Source organism: Chionomys nivalis, chromosome 4, assembly GCF_950005125.1.
Source record: "Chionomys nivalis chromosome 4, mChiNiv1.1, whole genome shotgun sequence".
NCBI lineage: Eukaryota > Metazoa > Chordata > Mammalia > Rodentia > Cricetidae > Chionomys > Chionomys nivalis.
Genome location: NC_080089.1, coordinates 112,105,801 through 112,125,905, shown reverse-complemented (window position 1 = coordinate 112,125,905; position 20,105 = coordinate 112,105,801).

The following is a 20,105-nucleotide window of genomic DNA, read 5'->3' as shown; positions in this document are numbered from 1 at the left end:
GCTCTCAGAAGAAGAAGGTACGTTCACATTGGTTGCATTTATAACTTTCACATTGACTTAACCCAGCAGTCGGCAAGAAGCAACTCGAAAGAGGAAGGGGTTGTTTTGCTCACGCTTGAGGAGGTGCAGTCTGTTGTGGTGAAGAAGACAGACTGCAAAGCAGGAAGCAGAGAGCAGACAGGAAATAGAACTCAGCTAGAAAACCTCAGGCCTGCCCCCAGTAACATATTTATCAATATATACTATATTTATACATATAACATATAAATAAAGACACACACATATACATATATGAAACACATAAAGGATACAAAGATTTTATATATGTGTGTGTGTTTTATTATTTTAAAAGGAAGTGCATTCAGTCTGTGAAGATGGCTCAGTGGTGAACACTTGCCATACAAGTGAAATTTAGACCCTGGAGACACACATAAATGCTGAGCGGATGTGGCAATCCAGCTGCAATTCTAGTCTGAGACAGTGGAGACAAGAGAGCCCCAGACATGCTGCTATTGAGACTATCCACACTGTGGACTCTGGGTTTGACTGAGAGACCCTGCCTCCAAGAAGAAGGTCATCCATATGCACACCCACCCACACACATGTGACCGTGCAGATACAAAACATGCACATGCACACCCAAAATGAAAGAATAAAAGCAAAAGAAACATGATTTAAAGTTGGTTGCAAAGAGCAGAAAGCTGTAAGACAGCTGACAGTTGGTAATGCTGATCAATGGAATATAATACAAGTCAAGCCTATAACCACATACTCCAGCTGTGTACTTTTCTATGCCTGCAGTAATTTTCCTAGGTGTACGCTATCAGTAGGCACACGGTATTATTGGTGATCTGTATAATACAAAATGTGCTCCTGAATCAAGTGATTATGTTATGTATACTTTACATTAAGAAATAGAGGCTGTAGAAATGATATTTGTCATCAACCTGTAACTACTCTAGTGCTCTTACTGACAGGGAGGTAGTATGCCACAGAACAGCTATATTTTCAAATATCATCCACTATTATTAACAATTTATTTAGGAAGTGGTTTCCTGTGCCAATGTGTTCAAGTGTACTTCCCACTTTCTTGTCTATGAGGTTCAGTGTGGCTGGCTTTATGTTGAGGTCTTTGATTCATTTGAACCTGAATTTTGTGCATGGTGATAGATAAGGGTCTATTTTCATTCTTCTACATGGTGATATCCAGTTATGCCAGCAACAGTTGTTAAATATGCTTTCTTTTTTCCATTTGATTTTATTTGCTTCTTTGTCAAAAATCAAGTGTTCAAAAGTGTGTGGATTAATATCCAGGTCCTCAATTCGGTTCCATTGGTCCTCCTGTCTGTTTTTATGCCAATACCAGGCTGTTTTCAGTACTGTATCTCTGTAGTAGAGTTTGAAGGGATTGTGATGCCTCCAGAAGTTCGTTTATTGTACAGGATTGTATTGTCTATCCTGGGTTTTTTGCTTTTCCATATGAAGTTGAGTACTGTTCTTTTGAGGTCTGTGAAGAATTTTGCTAGGATTTTGATAGGCATTACATTGAATCTGTAGATTGCTTTTGGTAAGATTGCCATTTTTATTATGTTAATTCTACCTACCCAATAGCATGGGAGATCTTTCCACTTTCTGGTGTCTTCTTCAATTTCTTTCTTCAAAGATTTAAGGTTCTTGTCATACAAGTCTTCCACGTGTTTGGTTAGAATTACTCCGAAAATAGCCAAGACCAAAAACACTGATGACAACTTATGCTGGAGAGGTTGTGGTGTAAAGGGAACACTCCTGCATTGCTGATGCGAATGCAAGCTGGTACAGCTCCTTTGGATGTCAGTGTGGTGATTTCTCAGAAAATTAGGAAACAACCTTCCTCAAGACCCAATAATACCACTGGGCATATATCCAAACGATGTTCAATCATGCCACAAAGACATGTGCTCAACTATGTTCATAGCAGCATTGTTTGTCATAGCCAGAAATTGAAAACAACCTAAATGCCCCTCGACCAAAGAATGGATAAGGAAAATGTGGTACATTTACACAATGGAGTACAACACAGCAGAAAAAATAATGGCATCTTGAATTTTGCAGGCAAATAAATGGAGCTAGAAAAATATCATTTTGAGTGAGGTAATACAGACCCAGAAAGACAATTATCATATGTACTCACTCATAAGTGGTTTTTAAACATAAAGCAAAGAAAACCAGCCCACAAATCATAATCCCAGAGAACGTAGACAACAATGAGGACCCTAAGAGAGATATACATAGATATAATCTACATGGGAAGTAGAAAAAGACAAGATCTCCTGAGTAAATTGGGAACATAGGGACCTTAGGAGAGGATTGAATGGGAAGGGAGAGATAGGGAGGGAAGCAGAGAAAGATGTAGAGCATCTTGTTGTTAATAATAAAAACAATTTATTCATGTGAATACAAGGGCTAGCTCGCACCCGATACTTTCCATCCTTGATTCGGTCCTCTGGAGCCACGTGTGAGTCTTTTTCTACCTACCCATTTGCTATGACTTGAATGAGAAGGTCCCCCATAGCCTCAAGCACTTGAACACTGGGCCCCCAGTTGGTGGCGTTGCTTGTGGAGGTAACGTAGAGGCACAGCCTTGCTGGAGAAAGTCCATTGCTAGTGGTAAGATTTACGAGCACAAAGCTATACCCTGCTTCCAGTTTGCTTTCTCTGCTTCATGTCTGTGCTTCAGCTGTATACTCTCAGCTTCCTGTCCTGGCTGCCATACTTACTGCTTGCTGCCATGACTCCCTGCCATGAAGGACTTGTTATCTCTGGGATCGTAGCCAAAATAAACTCCTCTTGCTTGAGTTGCTTTTGCTCATGGTGCTTTGTCATAGCAACAGAAAATAACTAACACACATATGGCAAAGAAATATATTTACTTATCTATTCATGGAGTACTGGAGATCAATAAATACATTATTCAATCATGGAATCCTGGAGGGCCGTACACTGGGCAAATCCTCTACCACTGAACTGCATTTCCAGCCCTCTTTTTACTTTAAGACAGGATCCTCTGAGTTACCTGGATTCAGGGTAGATACTAGGCAAGTTTTGAATTTGCAAATCCACTGCATCAATAAATACTCTCATGAAATGCTAGTCAGCAAACACTCTCATTAAAATAGAGAAGAGGAGGTGGTTGTTGCAGCCAGTGGTTGATCAGGACAATGTAAGCACTAAAGACTGATTTGCCTATCTTCAGTACCTTTCCTGGCATGCCAGTTTCATGGTGATAAATGGCAATTCTGTGTTTGTGGTCCTACCTAGCTCTGACCGACATTCCTACAGTACCTACCTGTAACCACAGGCTTGTATGTCAACAGCAAAGTTAGCTGGGTTGGCTGCAGGCAGTTCCTCCTCATTGAAATTCCACAGCTGAAAGGAGGGGAAAAGAGATTATTCAGTAAAGTGCTTGATTTGGAAGCTAAGGACTGAATTTGGTCCCTATGACACACATAAGAGCAGCTAGGACACAGTGGCATGTGCCTTTGTAATCCCAGTGCGGGGAAGGCAGAGACAGGGAGATCCCTGGGCTCGCTGGCTCACCTGATTAGCCTGCCTGGAAAGGGCCAGATTCAGCGAGAGGCCCTGTGTCAAATATCGAGGTAGATCACTCCTGAGGAGCTAGATCCGAAGCTGTTCTGTGGCCTCCATGTGTAAGTCCCTCACACACACACACACACACACACACGCACACACACACACACACGGGGGCGGGGGGGGAGCACATTCAATAGCTCTTACATCTTGGAAGCTACTCTGGCTTTCCCACTAAGATGACCTCCTCATATCCATGACAAATATTCTGTCCCTCAGCCTGACACACAGATTCCTTCCCCAGGAGCTCACAACATCAGATCCATTGTTCTGACCCAGACATGGGTAGACTTCCCTGTTTGTCTAACAGATGCCTGAGACATGCAATCGGCACAAACGTTTTAAAGAACACAGATTGATTTATGAGATTCTCGACATGTTCCGTACTTCTGAAACTCTCACCCTAAGCCAGACACCAAGGACCTGCATCACCCTCCAAAGTCTGCTGGGCCGCCTTGAAATTCACCTTCCCATCCTCCACTTTCCTCCTGCTGTAGGCCAGCCTCTGTTTCAGCACTATAGACCTGCTAGCATTTTTCGAGTTCTAAGTATGTCAAGTCATTCCCTATGTAGTCATTTTCTCTGTCTTCTGACTCTCCCGTGGTTATTTAGAAGCCCCGCCCCCCCAGCGTGTATCCTATGGCCAGCTCCTTCTGTTAGAGTTCTCAACAGCACTACTTAACATGGAAACATAGCAGTATATGTCTATTTCTCTAAGGATAGACATCTGTTCTACCGCAAGCCAAAGTAAGCCGCATTCTTTCAATCTCTTTAGAACGAGTAGGCTTGTCATTAGTCACATGTCTCTCCAATCTTCCAAAAGCAACCTGGGTCTTCCAATTTAAAAACTCTTTAAAAAGCTTAAAACAAGCCCCTCCAGGAATCTATGTTTACGAGAACTGTCAGCTCTTACCACACAGTGGTGTGTCAGTAGCATGCCTTTCTTTAAAAAATAATGTCTCTATTTATTTTATATGTATGGGTGTTTTGCTGAGTATATCCCTGTACACCTACTGCTACTGCAGAGTTCCTGTCCATATGTCCATAACTCCAGTGCCGGGGCTCTGACACCCTCTTCTGGCCTCCTTGAGCACTGCATGCAAATGATGCACATATATACACACAGGCAAACACTCATACACACAAAGTAAACATAAAAAAATAAAATCTAAAGAATAAGAACAGAGTTGAAAGAAAAATGCTAAGGGCAATTAATAGGTGTCCCAATTACTTCTCTTTCTTTCTTAATATGTATATGTGTTGTAAGTGAGAGAGAGACGTGTGTGTGTATGTGTGTGAATGCACACACAGATGCATACATGTCATAGTGTACATGTGGTGGTCTCAACACAACCTCAATCTCCATCCTTACCTTTGACCTTGCTTTAGACAGGGTCTCTTTGTTTTACAAGCCAGGCTAGCTGGTCCATGGAATTCTGGGAATTCTCCTGTCTCCTCCTCCCACCTCGTGAAAGGAGTGCTGGGATTAGAGATCTGTGCTACCTTGTCCATCCTGGTTTTCTAGCCCAGGCTTCTCATCTGCCCATGCACAGCCAGCACTTTACTCTCTGCGGCTCTCTCCAGCCCTCTCTTTTTCCAGTGTCAAGTCCTAATCTGCTCCAACAGCCTTCTGTCTTGGGCAGTATTCGTGGAGACACAGGGAAAGGCAGAAAGGTTTGCTTCTGAAGTCTGTCACCTCTGGAAGCAGGGACAGCTGCTTTGAGAGGTGTTTTTGAACTATGGCGTGTTTAGAAATGGTCTCATGGGGTGATGTTCTGTCTGTCAGATTATACAAGTGACTGAAATTGATACAAGCATCCTTGGTAGACGGCACTGAGGTCATAGAGCTCTGCCAAATACCCCAAACTCTTTTCTTCTCTTTACCAAGACCATGAACTATCAATTTCTTCCAAGGGCAGTGACAACATGGATCACTTTAGATTCTGTTACATCCCCACTCCTAAAGCCCAGGATAGTACAAGGTGGGGTGATGGAAGAGTATAGGATCCATGCTAAGAAGGCAACAAACTCTATAAAATGCACCCAACAAGGAATAATGAGCCCCCCTCATTTCACCCTAAAATAAACCCTAGCAATTCCCATCCACTTTGTTGTGTTAACTATGACACACACAACACCTTCATTGATCCAAGATATTCCTTGGATGTTAAAATACCCCTCCACACACTTTCATTTCTTGATCCTACAGTAAGCAATAGAAGTTTATTACACATTTGAACTTTTTATTTATCTGCTTGTTGGTTGTATTTTTGAGACAAGGTCTCATGTAGCTTAAGCTTTCCTAGAACCCACATTGTAGCTGAGGATGACCTTATACGTGAGATCCTCCTCCTTCTCCATCCCATGTGCTGGGATCACAAATGTATCCCTTGCATCTGTTTCTAGAAGTATCCGGTGCTTGCTTACCCAGGGCTCGGTGCATACTAGGCCATCGCTCTACCCACTGAGATGAGTCACTCTCCAGAATAAACGGTTTTCAGCATTATGCTTGCCTGAGTTTGAACTGAATTCTGTAGCCATTAAGACACTCTTGAAATTTTTAGATGGAACAGAATCATAATCTAGAATGTTCTAGAATCTGAAATGTTATCAAAGGGGGAACCACATTTATTAAAGTAATTTATTATAAAAGAATGGTCTTTCTGCACAAGGCCTCAGAGTGGATCCCCACACTCCAAGAAAACAAGAACAAAATAGGGCAAAAAGCCATTATAGAGCAAAGACAGCATGGATGAAGAGAGGGAGATTCAACATTTACAGAAAAAGCACAGGGTGCATAATGGTTTCACACGGCACTCGAAGCAGAGGGAGAAGCCAGGCCACGGGTCAATTGGCCATAAAGGAAAAAGAGCCCAGAATAGGTTGGGGAGGGAAATAAAGAACCCACGCTACTCTATAGAACTCAGCAATTGTTTATTGAGCAGTGTAGACAGGGGACTATTTATTTGTAAATACATCGGGCATTTCCCGAGCTTCCCCACACCCAAGAAGTAAATCATTTGTTAATGAATATTTTCTCTGTACCTGCCACAGCACAAACAGGTGGTTTTAATGCAACCAGTGCCCAGCATAACTTTCTCTCATTTATAATTGTCTTTGTGGCTTTCTCATTTAGGTGTCTCTGTGGTCTACTAGACTTCCCAAGACAGCTGGCTAGCAGGAAGCACAAACACAGAGATGGACAAGGGCCAGACTCCCCAAGGCCTATGACCAATGCAAAGAGCTTGGGGTGGGAAGAGGAAAAGGTTTTTTGTTTGCTTGGTTGCTTGGTTGCTTGGTTGGTTTTTGTTGTTTTCTTCTGTTTGTGTGAATGTGTGTATGGACACACTTGTTTGTTTGGTGTGTGTGTGTGTTTGGTGTGTGTGTGTGTGTGAGAGAGAGAGAGAGAGACAGACAGACAGACAGACAGACAGACAGACAGAGGAGGTAGGAGGTTGTTTTTGTTTGGTTGGTTTTTGTATGTGTGAGAGAAGTTTTAGTTTTTGTTTGTTTGTTCAGTTGATTTTTTTTTTCCCATGCTGTTAAGATTTTCTCTTCTGGCCTGGATCAGCTCAAATCCCTGATGAGAGATCAGGAAGGGTCCTTGGCATTGCTTCCCGTCCCTGAGTAATGCCAGAACTGAATATTGGCTAGCTTTCGGTTCGCCCCTCTTCACTGATCTTACAGAGAATAAGTGATGGAGTCAAAGGATGCCTGGGACTGGCTAGAAATCATTTACTGTCTGGGACAGCATGAGTGAAGTTTTGATCCTCTTTAATCTTTACCAATAAAATTAGGTTAATAACTGTTACCTAACTCATCATTGCTCTAAGATGCAAGTTATATTCCAGAAGCCCGAAGCACAGTACTAAGCCAAGGATAAACACAGCAACTGAGTGCTGATATGCCTGCTAAGGCTGCAGTTATGCGATGCGATCCGTTGCTCTCAGCCTCCACCCTGTCATTACACATACCAGGAATTTATCGCCCAGTTCATCATCTGCCCAGCCCCTCTCTCTGCTTCTGCCGGGAACCAGCGTGCAGTTTGGTACAGGGGAAGTAGATGAAGACTGCAAGCCCAGCAGACCACAGTGAAGACATGTTTTCCTCTGTTTCAGACATGTTTCCACCCTGTTTTGGCGCATCTCAAGGGAGTGATAATAATACTTTTCCTCATCAGAGCTGTAATTAGTATTCAATAAGAGACTCATAGGTGCAGTTAGCTCAGTGAGATGGGGGCTTTGTTGACATAGCCCAAGAATTTCACCCACTCTCTGCCATGAGTAGGTCCTCAATCTGGCAGGGATTAGGCAGCTTGTGTAGTTACTTATTTACTCCTTCATTTAATCTGGCTTTATTTTTGTTTGTTTTTCCATTTTGCTACGTGGTCTCATACTGTAGTCCATGCTCACATGGAACTCATCGTGTAGGTTTGGCTGGCCTAAAACTCAGGGAAGTCTCCCTGCCTTAGGCTTGAATGTGTGGGATTGCTGACATGAGCCACCAGACATAGGAAGCACTGTATTTATTAATGAAGTTATTTGAATCTCTTTCTGGACCTTAGTAAGTCCAGCTGGTTCTCAGCCCCTGGCCTCCACTCTTTCTTTTTTCAGCTCATTGACAAACTTGGAGCCTACAGCAAGAAAATTAACTTGCCAGACATGCTATTTCCACCTGTAGCTTCTGGTCCATGGGATCCAAATCCTTCTGGTTTCTACACACACCTACCCACGTACACACACACACACTTTAAACATCTGGGGTTATGGGACATGGGATAGATGAAAGCAACTGGAAGTCCACAGAGAAGGTAGAGAGAAAGAGAAAAAGATGGAGGGGGCAGAGGCTAAAGAACAGTTCCTTTGCCTCAAGATATATATAAAATCATATATATATATATATATATATATATATATATATGTGTGTGTGTGTGTGTGTATGTGTGTGTGTGCATTACACACACGCACAAGTAAGTAAGTAGGCAAATAAATAAATAAATAAAAAGTGAAGGAGAAAGGAGGGGAGAAAGAAGGAAGAAAGAAATCAGGAATCAAAAGGAGAAAACACACTGACAGAATTGGTGTGTTCTATCTTTCCTTTTCTTTTAAAAACTATATAAAAGTTAAAGCAGATTAAATCATAGAATGTTTACAACTGTCTGATATTTGATGGACTCTATTGGTGCGTGTCATTCTAGGAAACTATGGGACTTGGACCCAGGATCTTGTTCTTAGCTGTTGATTGCCCCCTTACCCAAAGCTTGCAATACATTGCATTAATCAGTATTGCCCAGCTGCACAGAAAGCTTTCCTCGGGACTCAGGACTTGCAAGTCCTGAATTGATCCAGAGAGCTGTGGTGGATTTTATTAATGAACAAATAAAACGGAATGGAGGATGTATCTGGAAATCTGATTAGAGCCATGGATCCGAGCCTCCTGCTTTCTGCCATAAATAAAGTTACCATGTGGGTGCCCGTCTGATGAATCCATTTATCTAGTCTTTACCTCTATACTAGGAAAGGCAAGGAGAAATGTTATTTATTGTTTCATAAAAACTCCCAATTAGTGAATCAGCTGGGAGCCTTGATACATTGCTCTAAACACCAGCATTCCGCCTAAGATGGTCTGCAGATCCACAGACACTAGAAGGTTCCATGGAGACTAGAAGGTTATTGGTTTGTCAGGTCAGGAAAATTGGACTCAAATCTTCACGGTTTCATGAACTCAGCATGCTCAGCTTTTCTGTCATGGTCATTTGTTATTATTTCCGTGATTGTTAGATAACGGTCTCTCTGATTTGTTTATTTTTTTTTATAACAAGGTTGGGAAAGTCTCCAGTATAAAATGATTTAGTCAGACTAAGCTTCACTGAAAAATATCAAGCCAGATATTGTGGCTCGCATCTGTAACCCCAGAATTGGGAGGCTGAGGCAAAGAATCAGGGGTTTTCAAGGACAGCATGGAAGACAGGAGACCTTTCCTCAAAAAAAGCAAAAACAAAAAAATATTGGGGTGACACAAAGAGACAGAGAGCTATGAGGAGAGTAGGGCAGAAGAATTAATCTGTGTTTACAGAAAAACTTAAAAAGAAACAACACTGTAGAAGCCGAGGGGGGAGCTCAGTTGGTAAAGTGCTTGCCTAGCAAGCGGGAAGCCCTGAATTTGATTCCCAGCACTGGAGGAACCCAGGGTCCTTGTCACTTGCCCCTGTCATTCTAGCATTGGGGAGATAAAAGCTGGAGGATCTGAAATCCAAGGTTGTCCTCAGTCATTTATCGAGTTCAAGCAAATCTGGAGCCAGGGTGGGGAGCCTTCAAGTAGAAACAAGGAGATGGGGTTGAGAAGTAGCTGGAGGCAGGGAGTGGGGAGGATAGAAGAGGGTCGTGGAAGAGGACAGTAAAGAGGGAGAGCAAGAATAGGAACTTACTATGTTCTGTAAGCATACCCAAGAGACAGAAAGTCACCTACGTATTCCATGATGTGTTATGCTTACAAAATTTCAATGTTGAACTTTGCAGATGGTGTATATACATGTAGAGGTTGGAAGAGAAGCTCAAATGCCCTTAATCTTTTAATTTTGGTTTTAAGGCAAGGTCTCTTAGTGGCCTCGAACTTCCCAAGGAGTCTAGACTGGTTGGATAGTAAGCCTTAGGGAGTGTGATCTCCCTGATCTGTCCTTTGAGTGTTACCTCAGATGTGGGGAGCACAGGGCCATGCACTTCCATTTATGTTCAGTCTCTAGTGAGTGGCAAGCATGCCCGGACAAATGCTGTACAACCCATATACAGGCTCAGAAAAGTTCTGGGTCCTTCTGGCTTCTTCTGGAGATTGGCTCTCATGCACACTGGACCAACATCAACAACTTGACTACTTCTGCATGTTTTCTGCTTCCTTCTCTTCCATTCCACACATGTGAATCTGCTGGAAACTTACTAAAAATTATCCTACGTGCTAAACCACATTTCAGAGTCAGCTCCCCAGGCAAGCCTACTTGGGACTCAGCCACTCCTCGAGCTGTTAATAGATAGGATGCATATGGTGGGAGAGTCAGTTTTGAGTGACCGCAACCTTCAGGTGAGGAACTAATTGTGAGTCAATGACAGCACCTAAGATAGGAATTGCAGGAAGTATTCCACTAGTCCCTCAGTGCTGAGCAGAATGAAACACGGGAGAGGAGAGTTTACAGTTGATCTCTCTCTCTCTCTCTCTCTCTCTCTCTCTCTCTCTCTCTCTCTCTAAGATCTCATAGACATGGACTGTCACTTTGGTAAGAGCTTTCCTAGAAGAGCTATTATCACCATGGAGAAGCAGGCATAGCATGGTGGAGGCGGGCTCTGCAGAGAGGTCATTCCTACATGGAAAATTTGGGGTCCTTTCTTAGAGGTTTCTGGGAAAGGTCCTATTTCATGTGAGTGATTGATGAGTGACCCATGGTACATGCCTGTAGCCAGGCCATCTCGGCAGTCAGCTATGAAACTGAGGAGGGCGTGACATTGGAAAGAAGTGAATCGTTTTGGTTCAGAAAATCAAATGGCCGTCGTTTCAGGGGTTATCATATTTGAACAATGTCAGAGCCCATAGATGTGGATTCTTTCCACCTTGACTAAAGTCAGAGAGTTCAGGCCTGTTCTTGCTCCTTCAAGGTTATTGACAGGAGATTTGATTTAAGGTGTGGTTACTAACAGGACACCTTGACCTAGGGTGTGGTTACTGGGTGTTTAGGTATTGAGATGATAATCATGTTGTTTGTTCCTTGTATTACAATTTTATACAATTTCTTTTCCTCTTTTGGATTAGGGGATTTAAAAATCATAAGAAAAAAACACAGGCAGATTCAGTATCCACTGGGTTGCCCTCCTGGTACTGTCCTACGCCTCTGTGTCTTTTTTATCGGTTTATTCTCCCTAACATTTCTAATCCACGCGCCTCTGCCCTGGAACATCACAACCCATCAAGGCTGCACTCCTCAGATGTTGCCCTAATGTGGGGCCCTGACAGAACAAAAATGGAGGAACTTTACAAAATGGCATGGCCCTGTGTAGCATGAATAATAAAATCCTAGAGACAGATATTGGGGTTCAACCTGAAGATCAGAAAAGCAAAGCAGCCAAGCCATTCGAGAGCTCTTACCTCTATGAAATCTTCAGACTGAAAGAGAGCCAGTTCCCGCCTTATCTCACCTTAGCCCTGACTAAGACACATGTATGGAATGTGCACATGAGTCTGCATGTTCACCTATGTAGGTGAAGACATTTGAGCATGCGTGGAGAAGGCTGACTCAGAGAGTCTTCACAGATCACTCTCTACCTGGAGCTTGAAGATATAGGCTAGTCTAGCTAGCCAGCTTCCTCCAGACATTCCATTTCCACTTTTAAGTATTGAAATATAGGCAGTCCAGCATGCCTGTCCAGTACTAATGTGGGACCTGTTGGTCCAAACCCTCATCTTCACGTTGAACTGACGAAATCATTAGCCAGTCCCTTTGCTTTCATTGTTCTAGACTTCAATCTCAACTTTCAAAAGGATTTCTTTTTAGGTGGGGCTTGGATTTCGCTCCATAAGTGTGTGGAGGGGTTAGTTCTAAGAAAATGATCATCCTATTCCAATGAGGTGCATTCGCGGTTGCTTCTCTGTTAATTCATGGAGGTTTTGTGCTGTCTTTGGGGGCTAACAGCTTTTGAGCTGTGATGGATGATAAGGCTGGGTGTACTTGAACAGAAATGTAGAGCAGGGAGCAATTCTTTAACTCTGAAGACAGCTGGACTCCAAAGCTAACTTAATAAATGTCTCCTCCTGAAACGTTCTAAAAGCTTCTCTCAGGTAAAAACTAAATTGCTCACCTGGAGGTATAGCCTGATGAAGGTGAGAACAAAATCACTTCACTAAATGTCCATGGCCATTTGCCCAAGGAATAAAGAGATCAATCGAAGTGTTGGTGTTAGGGAGAATTCTCTAGGCAGCTTCTATTTTCCCACAAAAGAAAAGGCATGCCAAAGTCATCTCTTCCCCTCTTCTCTCTCTCCCCCTCCTTCCCCTTTGCTCTTTCCCTTTCTATCCCCACTTGTTCCCTCTCCCTCTCCCCCCCCCTCCTTTTTTCTTTCCTCATCTCTGTTGTTTCCCCCACCCTTTGTAACCATTAGAAGGCAGCTCTTTTGGTTTCCTGATGTGCACTGTAGACCACCAGCTGGTCTACAGGAATTTCCCAAGCATTCAGCATCACATTGGGACTGCTGAGTGATCCAATACTCATGGACTGAACAGCTACCAGATGTTGACAGACACTGTGAAACTACACAGTCCCTACTGTGTGATCCAATCTAATATATCCCTGTTTATGATACATATCCATTATCTGTTCTTTTTCTTTTTTTTTTTTTGGTTTTTCGAGACAGGGTTTCTCTGTGGTTTTGGAGCCTGTCCTGGAACTAGCTCTTGTAGACCAGGCTGGTCTCGAACTCACAGAGATCCGCCTGCCTCTGCCTCCCAAGTGCTGGGATTAAAGGCGTGCGCCACCACCCCCCGGCTCTGTTCTTTTTCTTAAGAGACTCTAGCTGACAGAGACTCTACACGCCAACGCATTAGAACTCAAATGCCAATTCAGGGAACATAGATTATTCCAAAGATCCAAGTCCATTCTTGAGGGGACAGTTTCAAAATGCGTGTTTTAGAAAAACTCACTTGTGACTACAAACACAAGAGACTTCCCAAATACAGCTTCGGTGATTCACACTCCTGGCTGATTCTCATGTGTATTCCCAAAACGCCACGAACCTGAGAAAGACAGAGAGAAATGTATTATCTGGAAAAGGAGTGAGAGGCATAACAAAGGCCCTCTATAAGGATTACACACATAAGGATTGGGACAATTTTGAAAACATTCATGAGAATGTTTCAGAGAAAGTGTTATTATTGCCCAGTGCCCCACTTCAAATCTGTCGTAGGTAGAACAGCTTACAGGTGGCACTACCCAATTTCGTTTGTGCCTTAGGCACGTAAGGACCGGAGCATGATCCGAGGCTCATGCTGCTCTTGTGGGTGCAGAGTCCACGCAGCTGGGCTGAATCTCATGACAAAGAGGCAACATTGATCGGTGCCTTGACTCCGAGACCTCACGACACTGCTGCTCTCTTTCACCAAAAGCTTTGAGGTTTATTTTCTAGTATCTGCTCAGTCTGCTTTATGCTCTACTTTCAACTGGAGAAAATGCTCCCAAAGATGACAGGCATTTAATGTAGAAATAATTACAGTTGACAATGTGATTATTAAAATAAACAAATTGTTTATGTCATGTTCTTTTAGTGACTCTAAGTGGGCATTGCCACATTTTCATTCAAGACAGCGCTTTTCAGTGCCAAGAGGCAGGAAAAGCACTTTGAATACAAGCATGAGGATGGGATTTTGGATCTCAGAATTCACCTGAAAGATGGGCAGGCACAGAGGCCTGCTGGGAATCCCATCACTCAGAAGGTAGAGACATGGGGAGTCCCTGGAGCAAGCCTGCTAGCTACACTAACCAAAGAGCAAGCCCCAGATTCAAGAGGGAGACTGCCTAGATAAACAGGAGAGGAGGAGACTTCTAACTGCACCTAGGGGCCTGCAGGTGCTTACACACAGACTTGTGTGCACACCTGTGTACATTTGCATGCACGCCCATGTGTACATGCGTGTGTACATACACACCCCATCTCTAATTTCTTCTGTCCCAAACCTTCTACCCATTCCTGGGTTTCCCCATAAAGGAGGAATCCCACATGAGCTCCTCTGGCTCCAAGGCTGTCATCCTCACTTCTAGGCGATGAACACTGCACCCTGGCTAGCACGTTATAGCTTTTGACTTCCCATTTCCTCAGCTCCAGGTGTCCTAGACCCCAAGTCATCACATTATTGGTTCTTCTGATCCCCCCCCTCCTTATGTTGTTTGATACATGAAGATGTCTTATGTCATCATCTGTTCACTTTGCTGAAATGCTTCATGAGAGAAAGGATGTCACTGGCTGATCCAGTGGTACCTAGAAGGTAGGTGGCAGGATGTCCTCATTTCTAGTGAAAAGGGAAAGTGTTCAGGTTTCCTTCTGTTTTATTCCTGGGGCTCTATCATTATGATGGTTTGAATGTAGAAACCCACCCCTGGCTCTGGTGTGTATCTCTGTGTGTCCCATCTGCCTTAGGCTCCTGCAGGAAGATGGGAGCCCTAGTCACCCTGCCTTCCCACCGTCCAACCGTGAGCTAAAATCAACCGTTCTTCCCCTCAAGGGCCTTCTTACCAAGTATTTATGACAACAATGAGAAAAGTAACGAATCCAGTGGCTAAGGAGGTCAAGAAGCCAGGGTAAAGCCTGCTGTGAAGACAAGTAGGGAGAGGAGACAAGGTGCCAATCATCACGGTTGGGAGGTCGAGGCAGGTGGATTGGATCTAGCAAATTGGATTTAGCAGATTGGCAAGCTCCTTCCCTGGACAGTCATCTGGTAAAGACAGAGGACAGGAAAAGAACAACTTTATCCCTCTGGAAGGAGGGGCTCTAAGCTTGAGTCTACTAAGAGGTGCTAGTTTATGTGTCTCAGAGGTCCCTGGGCCCTCCCCTTCCCCCTATTGGCCAGTTAGATACCCCTGCCCCACACCTTCTTTTTCTTTCTCCTTGCAAAGGTTTCTGAAAGCAAGTTCATAAAATCTTAGGGACCCTGTGTCTGTTTTCTCTGTCTGCCTATGTCTCCCGAACTTCTCAATCTTGACTACACAGTCAATTTGAGGCTAGCATAGGCCACCTAAGACACAGAAAACAAACATAAAAAGGATACATTTACAAAGAACAAACAAAACAAAAGCTAAGTCTTAAATAGAGGGGGAGCTATTGCTGGAAAGAATGTTCATCATTATGGCCCTTTTGATGGCTAATCCTGAATTATAGACCCAAATGTAGCACAGCCTCTCACATGCTAGGCAAATGCTCTCTAAACTGCTAAACTGTGTATCCCTAACCCAAAGTAGAGTTGCTGGTTTTTTTTTTTTTTTTGGAGGGGGGGTTTGTTTGTTTGTTTGTGGTTTTTCAAGACAGGGTTTCTCTGTAGCTCTAGAGCCTGTCCTGGAACTTGCTCTTGTAGACCAGGGTGGCCTCAGCCTTCCTTCCGAGTGCTGGGATTAAAGGCATGCAGCACCACCGCCCAACCTGATGTTCTTGCAGAGAATCTGAGTTGGCTCCCAGCATCTACCAGCATCTACCAGCATCCACCTGAAACTGAGCCCTCGGGGATCCAATGTCCTCTTCTAGCTTCCTCCGTCACCAGCACACCTGTGTATAGACACAGAAAAAGACAAGCAAACACATAAATAATTTCTTTTAAGAAGAATCATGTAGAGCTACAGTTGTTCTCGTAATAGGAACTGATATTTTCATGGAGCAGGAAATGGGTGAGGATCCCGCTTTTTTGAGCCTTCCTCGAAAGGCCCTATCTGTCCAGGACCCTTCTGTGCCACTTTGAATGAGACGCTCTCAAAAAATCTTGGCAATAATCTCGATGATGAAGACAGGCAATTGCAGCTGTTCCATTTCTACGCTGACAGTCTTGGGAAGAAAAGAGATTCTGAAGTTTAGAGACGTGCAACCTCCTCCCGATGAGACCGTTCTCAGAGGAGAAATGGCATCAGAATGGAGAGCCTCAATGGCTGTGTCCTTCTGGCAAGCATTCTACATTCCCCAAATAACCTGGCACCGCTCTTCAAGAGGGGCTCCTGCACAGCTGGAGGATTTCACACATCCTGATTTGGAAAACATCTGGAGAACTGCTTCACGTGTTTGTGAAGGTTCTGGCGATGGAGTCGCCTCCTCCTCACGGGCAGGATTCTAGGGAGTCCTGTGGAATGGTTTAGAAAAATCATTACCTTGGAAAGAGGGGCGCAGACTATGGTTCCTCACAATGGGCTGTACCAGTTTATGGCTCCCACCCGCAGAGGTAACCGGACCTGTGTTTCCAGAACAGTGGGGAAGTGGTGGTTTGCCTCCAGACAGCCCTTGTCTCAGGGGAGTCACTTCAGAGCCGCAGCCCTTCCACTTGTGGAATGTGGAAAATCCTGCCTGCCCGGAAGGTTGGGCTATAGACAAATCTGGTGTGTGGCTGACTGCTAGTGACCATTACTCATCCCCATGAGCTTCTCATGGGGAGTGTGCAGCAAAAAGGCTTCTCCTCTTTTATCTGCTGCCCCAGAGTAGACATTCAGGGTGCTAGAAAGTCCTATTCTTCGTGTTGTTGTTTTTTTTTTTTCTCAGATGTGTGTTGTTATCTTTAATTGTGTATGTGGGGTGGGAATGTGTGTGGCCATGTGCACCATATGTGCACAGAGCCCAGGTATAACAGACTTTAGTAGGTCCCCAGACCTTAGCACAACTGACTCCATAATGGAAATACCATTTAGCCATAAAACTCAGCATGGAGACAGTACCACCTGCCAAAATAAAAACAAAGACTTAATCCATCAATGTCCATAGTTCTGGGAAAGTCTCTAAATGTACAAACCTTGATTCTTGGCTTCTGTAGTTCTACTTCTGGCTAACCGTTCTTGTTAACTGAAGTGTGTCAACACGGGATATGGTTTTAATGCTTAAAAGCTCTCCCTAAGAAACTTTTGGTTTCTAGATGGGAGATTGCTAACAAAATGCTCCTAGGTGGAATTCAGACTGGTCATCAGATGAGCAACTGGTGTGAGAAAAAAGGTGGAAGAAGAGCTGGGTATGGTGGTGCACATTGGTGTACACATATAACCCCAGGTGCTTGAGAGGATTCGGGGTACAAAGCCACTTGTGGATACGTAGTGAGTTCAAACCAGCTTGGGATGGATGCATGGATCCCTGTTTCAAAAAACAAAACAAAAATGGAGTCTTTTCTCAAATGAGATTCAGATCATAGAAGGTTTTGTGTGGTTAGACTCTGGGACTTTCTGGTTTCAGACAGCATCCTTCAATGCAGGACGCACTCCACGAGGAACCTCTTTGCTTCTCTCTGTTCTAATAGCTACACTGTGGTGCAGTGGATGGAGAAGTCTCAGAATCTCCATTTGGAATGATGGGCTGAGCCACAGGAAGGTGGTATAAATGTAGCTAAATGGTGGCAGGCTCCACGCTCAAACCCAGCAAAGACAGAGCATGCTGATGTAGTAAGCATCAGGGGCCTCTTAGAACATTTATTCCTCAGGTCAACCACACAGGAGCGAGGGGCATGATTTCATCTGGGCCAGGTTCATCCAATTGCTTTTGAAGTACATGTGCTCTGGTTTAGGTGTGGCATGTCCCCCAGAAGTTTACGTGTTTGAGTGCTTGCTCTCCAGCTGGTGGTGGGTTTAGGTTGAGAAACCTTTAACAGATGGGGATTACTGGAGGAAGTCAATTGCTGGAGATGCACCTTGATGTTTTACAGTCAAGCCCCACTTCCTGTCTTCTTTCTGCTTCTAACTGTAGACACAATGTGACTAGCCACCTGGCGCTCCCATTACTGGGCCTTCCTGGCCAGGAGGGACTCCCAAGCCCAGGGTTAGATGAATGCTTTCCTTCATATCCTGCTGAAGTAAAAAGCAAGTTACCAGGAATATTAGCTTGGTTTCCTATTGTTGTAATGAAAACACCATGTCCAAAAGCAACTTGGGGGAGAAAAGGGTTTATTTGGCTTACAGGTTTTGACCCATTTTCGAGAGATGCCAAGGCAGAAACTAGGAAATGGGAACCGAGGCAGAGACTGTGGAGGAGTGCTGCTTACTGTCTTATTCTCCATGGCTTGCTCAGCCCGCTTTCTTATACCCAACCCAGGACTGTGCCCACTGTGGACTGAGCCGTTCATATCAATCATTAGTCAAGAAAATGCCTTCCATATAGGCCGACCGGAGGGAGATATTTTTCAGTTGAGGTTCCCAGATGACTCTAACCGACAGATCAGGCTTGCTGCCCCAGCTACAGTTGACATCCCCGGGATGGTGAGAGATCTCTTCTATGTGTACAAGCCTGGCCAGATGTTAAGGCACTGTCACAAAGCCACAGGTCATGGTTAGTCGGTCACAAAGAAGCTGATGTGTCACACAAGGGAACTCTCTCAGAACATGAAACCCTGTGAGACCACAAATCAACCATAGCATTTCTCCTCTCAAATCGTGATTTCACTCTGACTTATTTTAATTCTTCTTCATAACACACACCCTTGCATACTGTTCCTTAACTCACACCTTCTCCCAGTATGGGTGACAATATTCCTTCTTCCTGTGCATGCTCCTTTCTGGAGTGCAGACTGGAGGCAGATCCTACTGTGAGGAACTTTGCTTCCCTCCCAGCCAGGGAGGAGGCAGCAGCAGGCCAGGCTGTGGGAAGACACTTTTAATGAACTACCTACTGAATAATGCATGCACTGTCTGAGAAGTTAATTAACTGAATTCACTTATTTGAATAATGGTGCTAAGAAAACAAGGGAGGGGTTCAGTGGGAAAATACTCCCCTGACACAGTGCCCCTGCCCTCTCTGTCACTGGATGTCACAGCCAACACTCTGAGGAGTGTGAGGATATATTTCCAATTGTTTGTTAGGTTTGTAATGACAGGATCAAGAGACTGTGATTTGACTTTTTAATAACCTATGATGAAAGCCTAATGCCAACACAAGCGAGGCATTTTCTGCTCTGCCTGCAGTACAGGACAGATGGTTAAGGTGGCTGGGTAGGAACGTGGCTTCTTTCCTTCATCGTCAGTGTTCATGGTCCACCTTTAAATGCTAGTGAGCCTACAATTCCACAGACATGGATTGCTTTCCGCTGCAAGGTCCTATACAAGTGAAACTTAAAGGGCAACTAGGAGGGTGTGTCAGGTCCCTCTCGCAAACACGGAACTTCACCCCACCCCCCTTTGGATGTCTGCAAGCTGTTGCTCTTTGCTGTCAGCGGATGAGACAGACAAGGCGGTGTGCGGATTCTGTCCATGGAGCGACTATTCCTGGGATGCTGTCAATAAATGTCTATTCACCACAGCGAGGGCACCAAAGGAAAGACCAACGTAAAGACTCTACTCAGTTCCACTTCAAGAAACTGATGATGAGTTCCGCGGGCTTGCTTAGGGTAATACTGGTGAGGAGTGTTACTGACAGTACAGGCTGACAGGAAGTCCCGCCCTATCGGACAACATCACAGGCTGCCACTTACAGTTGACTTCCGAGTTGACATGCACTCAAGCATGTACTGAGATTACTTGCCTCAAGGATGGAACCAGGAGGGAGCAAAGGATGGAATTCCGGTTGAAGGTCCTGTGACCCTCATCCTCAGTTTCTCTTAAGAAGTGTTATGAGCTCCATTATCACTACCTCAGACCACTAATACCACTGGTGTTGTTCTGCTTATGTTGTTGCCATAGCAACGTGACCAAACAGGTCACTTTTCCAAGATGGAGATGGTGTTACCAAGGATCCACTGTGGGGTTCTTTGTCTTCTTAATAACAGTATTTAAGAGTGGACTAAGA